General features: G+C 45.0%; 1 protein-coding gene across 1 annotated transcript in view; it reads left to right on the plus strand.

Moving 5' to 3' along the window:
- Positions 1 to 13,643, plus strand: part of diaph2 (diaphanous-related formin 2) — a gene marked incomplete at its 3' end in the record, with an annotated part of 255,964 nt that overhangs the window by 42,484 nt on the left and 199,837 nt on the right. The gene's annotated exons all lie outside the window — the stretch shown is intronic.

The following is a 13,643-nucleotide window of genomic DNA, read 5'->3' on the forward strand; positions in this document are numbered from 1 at the left end:
GAGCAGCACTAAGGGGCTCTGTGCTCCGATATAAAATGTAGAGGGTTGTGCCCTAATATCAAGGAGGAATATGCACACAGATGGAGTTTAGCTGCCTAATATATATATATCCCTCTCCCAGCAAGCATCCCTTCATGAACTAAACATAATAGTGTAAGAGCGGGGTCATGCTTCAGTTGACAGTACTGTATATCTATGTGACAGACCTGTGGGTGGATCTGAGATCAGCAGCTGTCACACATTTACAGTCAGCCAGCGTGGGTTGTTTCCGGAGCACTTTGAACTGTTCACCCCAAAGGCCCTATTACACACACAGCACTGTCAAAGGAAGAGTAAATGTGTCACGCTGGGTTGTTCAAAGCCTTTCAGGTAGAGAGTTTTGTCAGTATTGTTTGGGTAATAGTCTCTGCTTTTCTCTCTCTGCCTTCTTCCTCATCAGCAGTGGTGGAAAGTAACAGTGCTTGAATAAAGTGCATTTACTCAAGTATTGTACTTCAGTACAATTGAGGTATTTTTGCTTTACTTGAGTATTTCCAACTTTTAAATACTTTTACTTCTACTCCACTACATCTCAAGAGGCAAATATTGTACTTTTTCTCTATTATTTGAAACCTTTAGTTACTTTGCAGATGATAAATATTATATCATAAAACATACATTCACCACTTCAGCCCTCTATACATTTCAGCCATTTGAAAATAGCAGATATGCATTTATTTAACTTGTGAAAACATGCGTTGCATGAAAACGTAAGTACTTTTACTGTTGGTACTTTAAGTACATTATGCTCTCAATATTTTACTTGTTTTTTACTTGTAACAGGGTATTTCTAGATTGCAGTATTGATATTTTACAATACAAAAATATGTAAAATATGTGAATGCTTTTTCCACCTCTGCTTATCAGTATGTCACTGTGTGCTCTGTCTAGCCGCATGTACACTTCTTTACTCCGTGCATTGCATAGAGCTCAGCCTCACCTCTCGGATCACTCAGCTGCTCAAGTATTGTTAGATATAGCAGTATTGGAAAAGCTGCCGAAACACTCGACAGATTCGTAAGATCAACAGGAATGGAAACCCATGAATAAATGTTAGACTATGGATGGAGTTTTATTGTTTTAATGCTACAAAAAGGACTAGAGTGGCTAAGGATCTAACAACCAACTAACCACTCCCTTGCATTGTCGTTACATTTCAGCTTGTGCACCATGCACTAGCCTGGTAAATCATCCCTGGAAAGTCAATCAGTGTCCGCGCTCGGGGCCCTGTGATTGACAGACGCTGATTGGCCCTTCCACTTTTTGGTTTCTGCCAAATGCCCACCCAGCGCTTGGGGCCAGACCGGTCTGCAGAAGACGCATGATAATGTCAATTCATGCCAGCGGGCTAGTGTGCCACTGTGCCACAGCCCCCACCGATCTGTGATCTTCATGACATAATGAGTCAGTCAGTGCTGTGCTCTGACCCTTGTTTAATTTTCCTTTTTCTTAAGGGGCTTTATGAGAATTGCATCGATTTTTGGTTGCTCTCTAGACTCAATGCCATTGGTCCATTCATTGCAATAATGTGACCTAATTTCTTCAATGAGCCTTTTCAAATAACTCCCACCCACGCTGAGGCTCAACAGTGCCCTCTTGTGGGGTTACGCATGACCTCGCCCTGGCCTCCTCCTAGAGAGAGCTTAATTTAAGATCAGCGAGAGAAAGTGTTGGCTTAATTTCAGGACCATGAAGAGTGTTCTTTCAGTTGTGCACATTAGACGAGCTCTATAGAGGCCAGTACCTGGCTGGAATAGCACTATTTACATTCAGATGTTATAAGCTTTCATCTTCCAGGTCTCCACATTCGTGTTTCCCAAGTACTACCAATAATCTGTGAGGTCAAAGCACTTCACATTTTCACTCCATTGTAATGGTCTCTTGCCCTCATGCACAGCAGGATTGAAATGTAACAAAAAGCTTTCAGCCCATCTCTTTGAACTGGGGAGCTGAATTACACTGGCTTCATCGCATATAGTGTGTGTGTGTGTGTGTGTGTGTGTGTGTGTGTGTGTGTGTGTGTGTGTGTGTGTGTGTGTGTGTGTGTGTGTGTGTGTGTGTGTGTGTGTGTGTGTGTGTGTGTGTGTGTGTGTGTGTGTGTGTGTGTGTGTGTGTGTGTGTGTGTGTGTGTGTGTGTGTGTGTGTGTGTGTGTGTGTGTGTGTTACCCTGGCTTCATCGCATATAATATAGTGTGTGTGTGTGTTACACTGGCTTCATCGCATATAATATAGTGTGTGTGTGTGTTACACTGGCTTCATCGCATATAATATAGTGTGTGTGTGTGTGTGTTACCCTGGTTTCGGGGGGTTGTATTACTATACTTGCGAGGGCAAAATGTCCCTTCAATAGAAATGGTGGTTTTATGTTTTAAAATGATTTAGAATTAGGCTTAACAAAAGCTGAAAAGATTTGAAGGGTTGGGGTTAGGCATTTAAATGTTACGTTTAGGGGTTTAGGTTAGACTTATGCCTCATTTACAGTTTGTTGCGCAGCCGGTCTTGTACACCAAAAATAGCTGATCTATAAGTTCACAACATGTCCCAGCTCGAGGTATTGTGACCTTGTAGTTCGGAAACATTTTGTTGCACAACACCACAAAAATGGTAAAAAATAAGCTATGAATTGCATCTATAGAATTTCTTTCCTAAAATGTTGATATAAGTATAGTAATATTATGTGTGTGTGTGTGTGTGTGTTTTTGGGAGAGAGAGTTTCTTGTTTCACATACAATGGTGTTCATTGCCGGGGTCCAGGGAAAAGCGGCCAGCGCTCGTGGGTTTCATCAGTGTTTTCTTGCCTGGGTGCTCATCCCTGTCACTCACTTCACCTCTCAATTACTATGTTTGTGCTTACAGCAGCGTGACATTAATCCATTGAGACCTGGAACGCATCCATGTCACGTTAGCGTTATGTTATAATTTAGCTATTGAAAAATAGCAGATCTACAAGCTCATAGCGCGCCACCGAGTGGCGCGCTATGAACTTGTAGGTCTGCTATTTTTGAAAAATCGTTAAAATGTGCCTCAAATCTTTCCGAAAATTGTCATGATTTAGAAAACTTTTTTTTTTTTTTAAATTTCGACGTCAGGCCTGAATGGGTTAAACCCAGACTTCAATTTGCTCAGTGACAGAGTGACGGGGACGACATGTTTCCTGCTCTGACACTCGTGGGGGGGGGGGCCCTGACGCCGTGGGGTGGAATGTGTAATTACAGAAATGAAAACTAAAAATGGAACAGATTACTTACTGTACTTATGTACTTTTTAACCCATTCAGGCCTGACGTCGAAACAATTTTCGGAAAGATTTGAGGCACATTTTAACAATTTAAAAAAAATAGCAGACCTACAAGCTCATAGCGCGCCACTCGGTGGCGCGCTATGAGCTTGTAGATCTGCTATTTTTCAATAGCTAAATTATAACAATGTTTAAAACACCAAAAGGGGTTCCCGCCCCAAAATGGGTTAATGGTTAATGTGGTTAAACGCTAACGTGACATGGATGCGTTCCAGGTCTCAATGGATTAAAGCCACACAATCCGCCCACATAGATTGTAGACTGTTTTCATTGTATGGAAGGGGTCAGCCTGAGATACTTTGTTGTACGTGCACGGCACGCCAAATATTGTGACATGTTCACACTAGGGACGCCAGGTTGAAAGCAGTCCATTCATATCTATTCTACAGTAGGTGTTGTTTGACTGAGATAGCAGACAATAAATACTACTTCAGCAAATAAGCGCATCTGTTGCAATGCCGTTGTCTCAGGCGCTTAACACATTGACTGCGTAACCCGCCATACACAACATTTATTCCATTGTCTTTCCCTGCATAATACGCTAAACCCGATATTCAAGACACGCTGCAACGACTTAGGTCGCTTCTCACCCTCAGGGCGTCTTACTGGTATCTTTATGTTATATCTGTGGGCGGTGGCTCAGGGGTAGAGTGGCTGGACAGTGGATGGTAACCGCAAGGTTGCCAGTTCGAATCCGGGCTCCCCCAGAGTTGGTGTCGAAGTGTCCTTGGGCAAGACACTGAACCCCTGAACCCCTGCCTTGCATGGTTTCCGCCGCCATCTGTGCATGATTGAATGTGTGTGTGAATGGGTGGATAAATGGCCTTGGATAAAAGGCGCTATATAAATGCACCATTTACCATTTATCTGTATGCGTTTTCATAACTTATGATGCTTTATTAAAATTCTTTGTCAAGTAACAAAAATAGCTGATCTAAAACTGCTATGTTTGCTACTATCAAACATTTTGATAATGTTCGCCTATAATGACAACAAGCCCATAATGGAAACATCAGGTTGAGTGGTTAAGTCTGTCTGCAGGTTTTATAAATATTTAAGCAATGAAAAGTATTAATAACAAGAGCTTGTGACTAAATAAATACATTTGATGGAATACAGGTTATTTTTTGTTTTACCTGAAAAGTTAAGGTTTTGGACACGATTCAAGGTTTTCAGTCTGACGGCGGAAATATTGTTTCTTTAATTGATTGTTATCACAGCACAACCTCACATCTCTCCAGCTCGCTCCAAATGAAGGGACGGCCCACGGAGTAGAAACCAAACCACCTGCTGTGCAGTAATGACTAGGGAAAAGTGAAAAACATGTTCTGCTTTGAGAAAGTATTCCGCCACACATGGGGCTCAAAGGCCTACTAGCAGATGGCCTACTGATAGGTCATCCAAAGGTTCCCGGTGGAGAACACATAACACGGGGCGCTGCACTGTCTCAGTGGTTGGTTGGTGGGTGAAAGTGAAACTTAAAGCACTCTTGCTAGTGTTTTTGAAGCCAACAGTGGGTGAGGTGGCGATGTTAAACCGCAGCCGAGTTGAGAAATATCAACCACTTAAAACACATGGTTGTATATTAATAACTAATGCTAAACGGAGATCCTCGCCCATTCACTTATATGGAGTTGCTCTCCCAGCGCATACTACCCTCCTCCCCCGTGTTTGGGGACGATGGCGTCGGTTGTTTGGGTCTCCCCTGCATCGTTTAGCGCCAGAGAGGTATGGCTACAATAGGACTTTTTTGTGTTTATCCTTTTAGCCTAAATGTCTGACTGTACCTCATGCTGTTTACATTTCTGACAGATATATTACAAAAGTATTCAATCAAAAGTTTCACATCCGCAGTAGTGTCACCTCCATTCGCAAACCTGTGCGGAAGCTTTTGAGTCTAGCCCATTGGTCGAAACCGTTTTCACTGGTTGCAACTGTTGCATGTGCATAGGGGCCCCAGCTTCACTTTTTCCTCTTGATTCTGGCGACTTGTTTAAACCCCATCTATTTTACTTGTGCCCCCGGGGGTCTACACTGTACCTGGCCCCCTCTCCCCCTCTACACTAGTATTTCTCAACGGTGGCGATACAGCCCCTTAGGGGGCATTCAGAGAACTTCCTTTCATTGTCTCCACCAGGCCGAAGGCATGGGGAGAGAGTATGTTTTGCACTCCGTCCGTGTGTGTGTCCGTCCTTCCTTCCTTCCGTCCGTCCGTTACCAGCTAATCTCCGCCACTGTTGGCCCGATCCATGCCAAACTTTGCACACACACTCCCTGGGTGCCAACTACGAACCTCTGCCCCAAATATTCTTCAACGGCCTGTTATAGCGCCACCATGAGGCCGATTTAGGCAAAACACATTTCTGTAGATTACTCGTACACATTTCATCCATACATCACACATTTGGTATACACTATCTCCATAGTCATGTGATCAACACGGATCTGCACCATTTACCATCTTCCATCCTGATTGGCTAAGATTGGCTTCCAAAGCTCACATGATTGGTCCGTTTCGAACAAAATGCCACAAATCACAAACACAGTGTGCAATTTCCGTGAAATTATACACGCACATTTCCACTAGGCTGAGGACGACATGACACAATTTATTTTCCAAACCAGCCTCATGGTGGCGCTATAACAGGGCAATTCCTGTTTTTACCTATAACTGCATCGTTCTGTGTACAACTTTGTATGCGCACTCCCTAGAGGCATGGAAAAACATTTTCCCTGCATCCCTCCACATCTGCCGGTTATAGCGCCACCATGAGGCCGATTTCTGCAAAACACATTGTTTATATTAGTCGCACAGATTTCATCCAAATCTCATGCAAATCGGTATACATGATCTCTGTAGTCATGTGATCAAGACGAGTCTTTTTGATTTCTCAGATTCTACACTGATTGGCTAAGATTGCCTTCCAAAGTCTTCAGGAGTGGCCCGTTTTGTACAAAATGCTGCACATGTCCTGCTCATCCAGAATTCTATCCTCAGATGCTATGAGTGATCTGACTCTGCATTTCCTCAACACAATGAAGAAAATTGTTGCAAAAAACAAACAAACATGTTTATATCACTCCTAAACATTTTGCCAAACATCACACACACTCCTATCTTCCTGGTGGAGACCTGTGCCCAGAAGGGCACTTTTTCTAGTTCCTCTTGATTCTGGCGACTTGTTTAAACCCTATCTATTTTACTTGTGCCCCCGGGGGTCTACACTGTACCTGGCCCCCTCTCCCCCTCTACACTAGTATTTCTCAACGGTGGCGATACAGCCCCTTAGGGGGCATTCAGAAACTTCCTTTCATTGTCTCCACCAGGCCGAAGGCATGGGGAGAGAGTATGTTTTGCACTCCGTCCGTGTGTGTGTCCGTCCTTCCTTCCTTCCGTCCGTCCGTTACCAGCTAATCTCCGCCACCGTTGGCCCGATCCATGCCAAACTTTGCACACACACTCCCTGGATGCCAACGACGAACCTCTGCCCCAAATATTCCTCAACAGCCTGTTATAGCGCCACCATGAGGCCGATTTAGGCAAAACTCATTTCTGTAGATAACTCGTACACATTTTATCCATACATCACACAATTCGGTATACACTATCTCCATAGTCATGTGATCAACACAGATCTGCACAATTTCCCATCTTCCATCCTGATTGGCTAAGATTGGCTTCCAAAGCTCACATGATTGGTCCGTTTCCAACAAAATGCCACAAATCACAAACACAGTGTCCAATTTCCATCAAATTGTACATGCACATTTCCACTAGGCCGAGGACGACATGCCACTATTTATTTCCCAAATCAGCCTCACGGTGGCGCTATAACAGTTCAATTCCTGTTTTTACCTATAACTGCATCGACAACTTATGTATACGCACTCCCCAGAGGCATGGAAAAACATTTTCCCTGCATCCCTCCACATCTGCCGGTTATAGCGCCACCATGAGGCCGATTTCTGCAAAACACATTGTTTATATTAGTCGCACAGATTTCATCCAAATCTCATGCAAATCGGTATACATGATCTCTGTAGTCATGTGATCAAGACGAGTCTTTTTGATTTCTCAGATTCTACACTGATTGGCTAAGATTGCCTTCCAAAGTCTTCAGGAGTGGCCCGTTTTGTACAAAATGCTGCACATGTCCTGCTCATCCAGAATTCTATCCTCAGATGCTATGAGTGATCTGACTCTGCATTTCCTCAACACAATGAAGAAAATTGTTGCAAAAAACAAACAAACATGTTTATATCACTCCTAAACATTTTGCCAAACATCACACACACTCCTATCTTCCTGGTGGAGACCTGTGCCCAGAAGGGCACTTTTTCTAGTTCCTCTTGATTCTGGCGACTTGTTTAAACCCTATCTATTTTACTTGTGCCCCCGGGGGTCTACACTGTACCTGGCCCCCTCTCCCCCTCTACACTAGTATTTCTCAACGGTGGCGATACAGCCCCTTAGGGGGCATTCAGAGAACTTCCTTTCATTGTCTCCACCAGGCCGAAGGCATGGGGAGAGAGTATGTTTTGCACTCCGTCCGTGTGTGTGTCCGTCCTTCCTTCCTTCCGTCCGTCCGTTACCAGCTAATCTCCGCCACCGTTGGCCCGATCCATGCCAAACTTTGCACACACACTCCCTGGATGCCAACGACGAACCTCTGCCCCAAATATTCCTCAACAGCCTGTTATAGCGCCACCATGAGGCCGATTTAGGCAAAACTCATTTATGTAGATAACTCGTACACATTTTATCCATACATCACACAATTCGGTATACACTATCTCCATAGTCATGTGATCAACACAGATCTGCACAATTTCCCATCTTCCATCCTGATTGGCTAAGATTGGCTTCCAAAGCTCACATGATTGGTCCGTTTCCAACAAAATGCCACAAATCACAAACACAGTGTCCAATTTCCATCAAATTGTACATGCACATTTCCACTAGGCCGAGGACGACATGCCACTATTTATTTCCCAAATCAGCCTCACGGTGGCGCTATAACAGTTCAATTCCTGTTTTTACCTATAACTGCATCGACAACTTATGTATACGCACTCCCTAGAGGCCATGGAAAAACATTTTCCCTGCATCCCTCCACATCTGCCGGTTATAGCGCCACCATGAGGCCGATTTCTGCAAAACACATTGTTTATGTTAGTCGCACAGATTTCATCCAAATCTCACGCAAATCAGTACACATGATCTCTGTAGTCATGTGATCAAGACGAGCCTGTTGGATTTCTCAGATTCTACACTGATTAGCTAAGATTGCCTTCCAAAGTTTTCAGGAGTAGCCTGTTTTGTACAAAATGCTGCACATGTCCTGCTCATCCAGAATTCTATCCTCAGAGATGCTATGAGTGATCTGGCTCTGCATTTCCTCAACAAAATGAAGAAAATTGTTGCAAGAAACAAAATAACATGTTTATCACACACACTCAACCTCCTGGTGGAGACCTGTGCCCAGAAGGGCACTTTTTCTAGTTACTACTTACTACTGCAGTCGAATGAGGCACGGTTTGTGAATTGTCTGTAGTGTTTTAAAGCGACGATGAAGGCTGATTGGCCCATGTAGCTGTACAGTACAAGTGTTGAATGGGATTTGTACAGGTGGAAGCATGTCTGGGAAGACTAAAAGCCAATTTATACTCCGTAGTACACTGCTCTACACTCAAGTGAAGTCTGTATAGCAGATACAGAATGCATCACGACGCACAGATTAGGGATGCTATGGTCCATGCGGTTAAGAATTGTGCACTTCTTTCAGCACCTCTTGGATTGTGTGTCCAACCTGTGTGTGTGTGTGGGGTGTACTGTGGCCGTGCACATGCATGTTCCCTCCTTGGACTCTCCGAGATGTGCATCACATCACAAGATGTGCGCCACCCCCTGCATCAAAATGCATGACATGACATAAATGAACTGATGAAATCTCCAGGTCGTCTCATCTCGGAGACTGACTCTGTGTCGATGGACTCTTAATGCGTGCATAGGGGGGGGGGGGGGGGGGGGTGTGTAACTGTGATGACAGCGAGACAGGAAGAAATACGGGCTGCACACACCAGTTTTACATCATCGTTTTGCCTGCGGCGGTACCCCCTCCTCCGGCCCTCGTCGGACACGCGTGACACCACAATCTCTTTCATTAACATTCAGACTGGAGGGTGGGGGGTAAAACATGAAGCAAGGTGACCGGCGGGAAACGGTCAGACAGTCCTCTCGTCCTCTCTCTCTCTCTCTCTCCCTCTTGTCATAATGACACAATAAGACACACTTTCTTTGTACTCAGCTTTTGTGTGTAGATCTTTATACACAAACATTAAATTCCCATTGACCGAATGGAGAAATTACGTCATATGTGTCTGATCAAATAGACATACGTCATGATGATGTACGATGACAAGAGCGCCCCTCACTTCACACGGGTGTGATTTTTCTTTTACCAATGCACAAGCTCAGTCATGGATGTGTCCCGATACCTGAGGCAGATTCTACAAATGCCTTAATAAATCAGTAGTTTCTCACTTTCACGATTTTTCATAAATGTGCAAAAATGGTAGATGTATTGTACAAGCTTGCATCACAACAAAGTGACACGCTGTGAGCTTGTATGTCTGCTATTTTAATGGGTTAACACTCAAGTTCCATGAAAATGCTGGTCTTGATGAGTCATTTTATTTGCAGTTTGCGGATGTCCCAGTGAATTGTCTTTTATTTATATATATTTTTTCATTTTTAACTCAATTGCCTAAGCTGTAATCCTGGGCTCTCCGTCTGCCAACCTGGGGAGAGCCCCAAACTGAGCTCATGCTTTCCTCAATGATGATGATAAGCAGGCCGCTTCTTATCACCTGACAGGGGTGAGTTTCCCCGGTAGGATGTAGCGCATGGAAGGAACACGTTATTTCAACCAGTTCCTTTGCAGGGGGAAGCAGTATAGAGACCAGGATTACTTTGCTTTTTGTGAGGGTACCTAGTACCTACCCTAGGGGACACGGGGAGAACACAGAAAAGCCCTTTCACTGATGACGCGGTGGAGAGAACACGCCACCAGCGCCCATTGCGTCCGCGAATCGAACCCAGGCCTTCTAGCTGTGAGGCGACAGCGCTGCCATTTTAGTTTTCTATTCACTGTTGGAAGTACAGTATATTATAGCTTTGTATGTATGTAGCGTTGCAGTGCAGATGGGCCTAGTTTGAGATTTTATGCCCCATTGCCAGGGTGAACAGTCTCAATAATAAGCTCCTCTGTGATCCTTCAGCAGTTCCACTCTACACACCAGGACATTAAAAGCAGCCAACAGGAGTTACTGCTACTGCATGTGTTGCCTCACACTCTCCCATGAATCAAACTTGGTGAGCAGTGGACATAATAATCGATTTGTCACAGTTGAGGCGAAAACAAACAGTTTTTTAAATTCATTTTTTACTCCTCCCAAATACAGTTTTTCCTCCTCGTCGCTTGGCTCGTGTCCATATCTATTATTTCAGCTGCAGACAGTTATGATGGTAGCCATTAATTATCCCCGGCGTCGGTGCACGGGAAGCCTGCGAATGCCCAGCGGCCCGCAGGCTGATCTGGGGCCAGCGTTAGGCGGCGTTCACTGGCGCACATCATACAGTCATACACTGACCATCTTACGCATTGTTCCTCCTGGCTCTGCTCTGTGGGGTCGTCTCCCACAGTGGGCAGGCAACTTAACCCATTTTGGGCGGGAACCCCTTTTGGTGTTAGCATTATGTTATGCTTTAGCTATTGAAAAATAGCAGATCTACAAGCTCGTAGCGCGCCACCGAGTGGCGCGCTACGAGCTTGTAGGTCAGCTATTTTTTTTAAATCGAAGAACGACTGACATAGAAACAGCTTTTTCAGAAAACTGTCAGGATGTAGAAGACATTTTTAGAATCTCATCTCAGGTCAAAATGGGTTAACATGAATGCTGATTCGAGTGAAGGCGAGACAAATCCCGAGGCCGATTTAGCATGAGCATCTGCTAAGCAGAGGTTGGCAGACACGAATGAGACAACATGAGCATGGAACATATTTCCTGATAATTCCATTCTCACTGATACGGGCTCTGGTGGTGTAGTCGTTTCAATTACCCAAGCAGCCTACTCGGGAGATATCTTGGGAGTCCTTCATGCAGCATATGAGGTTATAATTAATAATGGACTATAAATCATTTTGGAGTCAGGACATGGAGGGGCTCATTCCTCCAGTTGGCCCCTGATGATTGTCTGCACCCCAACACCCCCCGTTCTACAACATAGTCTTTCTTCTCCCTGACTCCTCCCTCTCACCTCCTTTTTATTGGATGTCAATTAAGCAGCCAAATCAGCTGGGTTCAGAGATTAATTAAAAAGCCTGCTGTTTTTCCCCCACCTAAAAAACGGCCAATTGTAAAAGTTTCAGCTGCATCCCCCCCTCTCTCTCACCCCGTGCCCCAAAAAGGATGTTAATGGCTTTCTAGCTCTGAGGGTATATGTATACTGGAGGAAATGTATATGGAGGGATTTGGGTCACGGAGCCCCTGGATGGAATCCTTGCCAGCCGCGTTTAACCCATTTTGGGCGGGAACCCCTTTTGGTGTTAAAATTATGTTATGCTTTAGCTATTGAAAAATAGCAGATCTACAAGCTCGTAGCGCGCCACCGAGTGGCGCGCTACGAGCTTGTAGGTCTGCTATTTTTGAAAAATCGTGAAAATATTTATTTCAGAAAACTGGAGGATTTAGAAGATTTTCTTTTTAAATTTCGAGTTCAGGCCTAAATGGGTTAAACCAGATTAGTGGAAGCACAAAGTCCAGACCATTTATACCACCTAGTGTGGCATAAGGTTCATTTATCAGTTCCATTTACCAGGCTTCACGCTGGCCCACCGTCGCACTGAATCACGCTGCGCCGACTCTGCAGCCAAAACACATCATCAGTGAACAAAAGAACACCTTAATCCTCGTGGCCGTCCAGCAGAGGGCAGCATGACTCTGCAAGCAGCACGGCAAACCCTCACTGTAAAAAAAACAAAACAAAAAAAACAGGGCAGGGTGTATTCTCCCCCCCCCCCCCCCCCCCCCACTCTTCCTTCTTTTCATTCTGTCCATCTCTTTGTGTGAGAGTGCTCCTGATAAACACCCTCCCCTCCGCCTAATCATCATGTCATTCCCTCGCTTTGAGTGGTCTGTCCGGCCTTCAATCACTCCCCTCATCTCCCTCGCATGAAAGGCTTCTTTTGTGACATAGAATGGAAGTACAGTACTAGTCTATGGCATGAAGGTAATACTCCTAATAAGACACGGATCGTGCCTGCCCGTATCTGGTTCATGTGATCGCAAGGCTTCAATTCAGTATAGACCAGGGGTGGGATCTACAAGCTCAAAACGCGTCACGCTGCGACGCGTTTTGAGCTTGTAGATCGGCTACTTTTGCTATTGAAATCTTGAATTTTTGCTATTTTTGAATTGGAATCCTGAAAATTAACATGTTTATGTAATTTCAAATGCCTTTAATTATACTTGAGCTACTAATTTAGACTGAAGTAATTAAAGCGGTGTCATGTTCGCATGTCGTGGAATTGTAAACAGCTGAAACCAATATTATATCAGTATTCTGACATTAACCATGAGGGCCACATTAAGTGAAGGTGGGGGCCACATGTGGCCCCCGGGCCGCCAGTTGCCCACCCCTGGTATAGACCATATCTTGCCTGTATCTACACAGTAGGGCCTATAAATGGTAAATGGTGCATTTATATGGTGCCTTTATCCAAGGCGCTTTACATAGATTGTGCATTACATTCACCCAAACACACTCATACACCGATTGCGGCGGAAGCCATGCAAGGCACCAACCAGCACATCGGGAGCAATTTGGGGTTCAGTGTCTTGCCCAAGGACACTTCGACATGTAGACAGGAGGAGACGGGATTCGAACCGCCGAACCATGGCTCATTGGACGACCTGCTCTACCTCCTGAGCCACAGCCGCCTATAGCCGCCTATAGCCTCTGCTGCCATCGTCTATTCAGGGGTTCCCAAGCGGTGGTGCGTGCACCCCTTGTGGTGCGCCAACGAACGCCTTCTAGGGGGTGCGTGCACCCCTTGAGGTGCGCCAACGAACGCCTTCTAGGGGGTGCGTGCACCCCTTGAGGTGCGCCAACGACCGCCTTCTAGGGGGTGCGTGACATGATGAAAAGGGTAATGGCGGTTTTATGCTGTTATTTAGCGGCACAAACGGCAACATCCGGTAAACCACTGTTGTGAGGAGATGTATAGAGCAGCTGCGGGAGTATA

The sequence above is a fragment of the Electrona antarctica genome (genome assembly GCF_951216825.1).
Source record: "Electrona antarctica genome assembly, chromosome: 1".
Classification (NCBI taxonomy): Eukaryota; Metazoa; Chordata; class Actinopteri; order Myctophiformes; family Myctophidae; genus Electrona; species Electrona antarctica.